Here is a 6000-nt window from a genome sequence, read left to right as displayed (position 1 = left end):
GAGCAGGTTCCTCTCTGAGGCCGAGACGTCTCTGCCACAGCAGCAGCAGCAGCACCTGCAGGTGTTTGCTCCCCCTTTCCTCTCCCCTCATGCTGCTCCTTGTTTTTCCAAGCATAAGCCGTTCGATCAGGGTCAGTGCAGAGGAGAGGCAGGATCCTGTGCTGGCGAGGGGCCACCTGTCCTGCTGCAGCTCCACTGGTCGGGCAGGTGTTTAACCCCAGTGAGGGTTTTGGAGCCTGCCAGGCAGAAGGGTCAGGAAAACGCTGCCCAGCTGGAGCCAGGACATGCTGCAGCCTTTGCTTCCGTACGCTCCACATCCCGCTGTCAGTGCCGTCTGCGGGCTGCGCTGGGAGGGTGTCCTGTGCCAGCAGCTTCTGTTGGGGGAGCTTTAGAGGCACTCACCCTTCTTCTCCTCCCTTTCCCATTTCCCAGGTTATCTTTTAGAAGGGGCTGGGGGCACAGACTGTCTGCCTGAGCCCTGTGTGGCACCAGGTGGGTAGTGATGGATAGGGCTGTGGCCCAACCTGTGCCCATCCCAAGGGCTTTGCCAGACCCCAGCAATCCCCTGTGAAGGCACTGTGCTTTCATCATTTGTGTGCTTACACAACTGGCTTTGTGACTCACCCTTCTGGCTTCTGCAGTTGCATTTAATAAACTGAAGGCTGAGGTTTCACCCCACAGAGAACAAAGCCCTCCTGGATGCAGGATGCTGTATCATCCACGAGCGGTGCATTCCCGAGAGCTGCTGAGAGCAAATGCCTGCACCGGCTGTGTCCACTCCATTCCCTGCTCTTTGAGGCACAGAGGATTTGGTTGTGTGCTGGTCTGAGGTGTGGACAGTGTTTAATATGGGCACAGGCTTTTTTCTGTCTCATACAACCTGGTAGCTGCTCAGTTTCTGTCTAAACTACTGGTGGATATGAGACATAATCACTGAAATCTTAGGAAATACCAGCATTAAAACCACTTATGTTTCAGTGATTTTCCATGGTAGTGCTTAAGCCTCAAGAAGTAAGATGGAGACCTATGGGAAAAGGGATTTACAGTCATGTCCCAGTTTTGCCACAGCCAGGTTAATTCTCTTGACGCTGTGAGTTTCCCTAAAAATCATGAGGATAATATTAATTTTCATGATTTAAAACTACAGGAAAATTAGGTAATGAATATTTGTTGAGCTGAGATCTCCAAGAAGGACTTATAGAGGATTTGCAATGTGGCATAGAAATGTTCTGAGTACAGAGAGCATTGCAAACCCTGCTGCCCAAACCTTCCTGTCCCACCCAAGGGTGTGTAGGGCCTGATTGTGGCTCATAAGAAGCATCAATAGATCATTGATTTTGGGTTTAACACAAGGGCTGTGTTAGTGTCAAGGCCCCAGCTCCATTTTGTCTGGAAGTCCTGCCCGTGGTGGAGGGTACAGTTTGGTGGTTGTACTCAGTCAAGGGTTGAACTTACGATCTTAGAGGTCTTTTCCAACCTTAATGATTCTAGGATTCAGTGAATGCTCTCAGGAGGGGCTTTGCTGTCTGGGTCTAGTTGAGCTGTAGCAGCTTGTAGCCCCCCGAAGCCTTTTGGTGAGTGCCAGTACCCTGGTGGATTTGAATCCCCGTTGCCTGTGGCTGTGGGCGAGTTCCTCTGCATGGAAGCGTTAAAAGCTTCCCCTTTATGTGTTCATGTGGGATCCCCAAAAAACAGCAGAGCCTTCCTGTCTGCTCGGGCTTTGAGCTCTTTGTCTACAGCACCGGTTACAGCTGGCTTTGGCAGTGGGGCTGCTTGTCCTTGGGAATTGAAGTGGGACCCTCAAATGGTCCCAGTTAGCTATGGTCTGCTTAGCAGTGGTGCCAAGAGAGCTCATGCTGTTTTATTCCCAGGGAGAATATGGAGTACTGCAAATTGGCCATTTCCTGGGTTTTCCTCCCTCAGTGAGCCCGTCTCCCCTTTCTTTCCAAATTTCTTTCATTGCCAGGGCACAGTGCAGTGTGGACACGCAGGTGAGGAGCTCCAGGTGAAGGGGACTGGTGTGTTGACAGCAGACATCTGCCCAAGGAGGGCGCAGCACCAGGGAGGGGAGGCCAGATATTGCTTTGGTTTTGTTATAGGGCTCCTCTGTGACCACCAACAGCTCTGGAAACTGCCCTCTATTTCCAGTTCATTGCTTCCTAAACCATTTGCTTTGCAAAACTGTGGCAGAGTTTGATTCACAAAAGTGCTCTGAGGCCTTGGGTGTGAAATATTACGACAAAAGAAGGCATTCCAGCTCTTTATTGCATCGCACATTTTAAATCATGGAAAATTGGACTAAAATACAGTAAATTTAGCATAAAAAGGACTGCTTTCCAATTGCCTGTCAGGATCCCTTCAGCCTCATAACTGTTTTCGTGTGAAGCAATGAGTGTAATGCCTGTTGATAGTTGTTTGTTCCCTTGTTGTCTCGAAGTTGCTGGAAGCAATTTACAAGTTACTCTTGCTTAACGTCTAGGAAGAGAAGAGGATGGAAAAATGTTTGCTTGTTTCTTCTTGGTAAAGAGCTGATTCCCGAAACAACAGGCTGGGATGATTTGAGACTTGCCATTGGCTTTGGAGGGTGAAGGCTCTGGCCTTTTGTACCCCCACTGCTTGGCACAGGAGGCACCGAGCAGAAATGTGTCAGGCCCAGGTTCCCATTGCTGCCTTTGTGTTTGTGCCATTCCCATTAAGGACAAGGTTATTGTCCTTATCTGAAGGACAGCATCATTTACTATTTGCTACCACGTGTTGGCACAGAGATTCTTTCCCTCCAGTGTGTGGTCCAGTCACACTCATCCCACCCGCTCTCACTCTGGCTGTGCCACTTCTCTCTACTGCCAAACCCAGCATTTTGCTCACCTTGTGCAAATCTGAAGACAGCATTCAAAGACAAACTTTTTTATCAGCCAGGGTTTGTTTTTGCATGTCGTCTTCATGAGTGCATGTCTCTTCATTGACTGGCCAGGTTGGATGGGGCCCCGAGAAACCTGGTCTGGGGGTGCCATCCCTGCCTGTGGCAGGGGGACTGCAATTAGATCATCTCTAAAGTCCCTTCCAACCCAAACCATCCTGTGATTGTTCTATGACTGAGGAATGGCATTGGGAGCTGCAGCTCAGTGACGGACTTTTTTAAACCACATGCTCCCTTCACAACCTGCCCAGGGATGACAACTAATGCTGTGGGGAAGATGTGATCATCTCCCGGGGACTGCACAGCTCCCACAGCACTGACAGCATCACAATTTGTTCTTTTTGACTTCCTGCAGACGGTCTAATTATACGAAAAAAGCATCGCCCTCCATTTGGTCAGAAGATGTATTCTGAGCTAAGTTTACCTAATGCTTTCCTGATTTGTGTGGGTTTTGCTCTTTTTTTTTTCTCCCCCCTTAAGCTGGACAACAATGTGATCTTAGTCCAGCAATCAAACATGAAAGAGAGCCCATATGTATAAAGTACCCTCCTCGTGCTGGAACTTATCCAAAACAGACAAATTGTCTTCATACAGGAGGTCTGGATTTGCCTCTTCCCATTAAAAAGAAAAATCTGGCATGAGAAGTGTCTCAGGGTAAGTCAGGGCACTGCAGTGGCCATTGTCAGGGGTACCGAGCTGTGCTGCCAGACCTGAGAGCTCAGGGATGAAGCGGAACCATTGCCATGTGCAACCGTGTTTGTGCAAAGCTGACACAGCGAAATTTAGTGGTAGGATGGGGAGGCTGTCATTTGTCCCCTTTCAAATGTTTTCACTGAAGTCCAGACGTGGCTTGACCTGAAAATCTCAGCCCATGGGAAGGAAAGCTGGGAGTGTTGGCACAAGGAAGGGCCTAGCAGCTCCTGGCAGTTGTGGGGGTGTAGTGATGTGGTAGATGTTATTGAGCTGTGGGGGGGTGATAGTGGTGCTGCTTCCCTCCTGTGTTTTGCTGCCAGACAATGAACCTCTCAAGACCAGGCTGGATGGAGCTCTGAGCAGCCTGGTCTGATGGAAGATGTCCATGCCCATAGGATGGTATGTGGAATTAGATGATCTTTAAGGTCCCTTCCAACCCAAACCATTTTGTGACTCTATGGATTCTATGACATCTATGATTCTGTGAACTCTCTGGAAGGCTCTGGCTTTGAAGAGGTTGCAGAGCAGCTGTACACCTGCTGAAAGTGATGGAAAACTTTGCAGAAGGCAAATCTGTGGGAGAAACAGCTGGATATTGTCAGGAGGAAAAAAATCTCACTGTTTTTATCAAATTTGCTGTTCCCCATTGAAGCTCTGTTTAAACATGCTTTGACAGCTCACAGTAGAACTGCCAGATGGAGTAGATAGTCCTATGGGCCTTGCAGATCTTCTAAAGCCAGAGTTATCTGGTGACACCTCCTTTCTAAGGTTTGTTTGCAGACCAAACACCCCCAGCAGCAACTTAGACATCAAAGCTGAGCTCTCTGTCCATGTGGCCCTGTGGTGTGGGTGAGCCCAGCTCCCCGTGTGACTGCCTGGGTGCTGTTTCCATCCCAGGGCTGAGATTCAGATTGGGGCTTCCCACCTTCCTGCTCCCCATCAGCGCTGGTGACCCTCAGAGATGGAGCAAGCCGCTGCTTCCCCTTTGGCTCAGGGACTGGGGACAGTCCCTCTCTGTGCAAAAACAACTCTGCATTTCCAACCAGGCCACCCAAACCAGCGGGGATGGATGAGGTTGTGTTTGAGGCTGAGTCAGCTTCCTCCCCCACCTCCAGCCTCTGCAGCCCCGGTGGCTCCGTCCCTCCTGTCTGTGTGCTGGGAAGGTGAGGCCAGGCCTCCCTTTCCTTGTGGGAAGAGAAACCCAAGCCAACGCTCCGCTGTGCCGTCGGTGGTGCCGGGAGGGGGCAAAACCACTGCCCTTTGCGTGGTTGATTTGGGGGTGAGGGGAAGGGGGTTGAACCCTCTGAGCAAAAGCCACACTAAATTACAGGAGTGCTGGCGGCTGTGCCGCTATGGGCAAGGGCAAAACACAGTTATTTGTCAAGGTTAACCACTGCCATCGGCCTCTAGCGGGCAGCTCAAAGCTGTGGTGCAGCCACCCCTGTGCCGCGGGCTCTGTGAGCTTGTGGCCAGTGTGTGCTTTGTTCAGGAAAACAGGCTCAGGAATCTTTCCTCCCCTTCACACCTACAGGCTGTACCTTTTAATTTGGCTTTTCTGGCGTTGTGGACCTAGTGGTGGTGAAACAGCTGGGGAATGGGTCTGTGAGTGGATGGCCAGGCAAGGGAAGTCCTTAGCCTGCTGGGGATGGAGGTGCTGTGTTTTCTTTGCTCGGCTCCTTTTCAAGATCTGCGTTGTTCCTTCTGACTTGCCCCTCTCCGAGACCATCCTCCTTCAGGATATCGTTACCCACACGCTGATTTCAATTTTAATGACCCTTAATGAGGCTGCTTTCCAACTCAGTTCTTTCCTCCCAGAACTGACCATTCTTGTTACTGCATCCTTTCAACCCAGAGAACCTCCTCCTGTTTCCACACTCTTTTTCTGGCTGTTTCCCAGGCAGGCTGTAAGATGAGGGCTGAGTAGGAGAACTGATGCCCTGAACTGAGGGTATTCAGAGGCAGTGGCAGACCTTGCTGTGTCTCCAAGCTGTCACTTGCTGGATGCTCTGGAACAGCTGGGACAATTGCACATGAGATGGAGCTGTGCTGTTGGATGGCCAAAGCCAGGCTGTGCCATGGTTTGGAAGTGCTCCCCATTGACTGCCTGATGGTAAAGGCTGCCAGGCACAGCAAGGCACAAGGAGCCACGTGTCTGGATGGTCCAGTACCTATCCTGTCTCCTCACCTGACTCAGGGAGCCCTACTCAGGCAGGTGGAGATTTTCCAAGGCCAGATTTGTGGCTGAGCAACATCCACTGCCCCTGGGAAGCGGGGAAGGGGAATGGCTGCAGGGGACAAAGAAATGGGCTAAGCACAGCAAATGAGTTAAGCACAGCTGTGCAGAGGCAGGAGCCAGCATGGAAGATGGTGCCTGGAGTGGCAGCTTGTTC

The 6000-nt window shown here is 50.8% G+C and overlaps 1 long non-coding RNA gene across 1 annotated transcript; it reads right to left on the bottom strand.

Moving 5' to 3' along the window:
- Window positions 1-2244: 2244 nt before the first annotated feature.
- Window positions 2245-3013, bottom strand: LOC114057372. The gene is made up of 2 exons (XR_003571201.1): window positions 2866-3013; window positions 2245-2475 (listed from the first exon to the last, which is right to left on the bottom strand). It is a non-coding gene; the product is annotated as an uncharacterized LOC114057372 (long non-coding RNA).
- Window positions 3014-6000: the final 2987 nt, after the last annotated feature.

Source organism: Empidonax traillii, unplaced genomic scaffold (assembly GCF_003031625.1).
Source record: "Empidonax traillii isolate 1590-97213 ecotype Southwest subspecies unplaced genomic scaffold, ASM303162v1 scaffold128:size1411021, whole genome shotgun sequence".
Taxonomy (NCBI): domain Eukaryota; kingdom Metazoa; phylum Chordata; class Aves; order Passeriformes; family Tyrannidae; genus Empidonax; species Empidonax traillii.
Note: the sequence above shows the minus strand (reverse complement) of the source record. Positions and strands in the feature narration are given on the sequence as shown.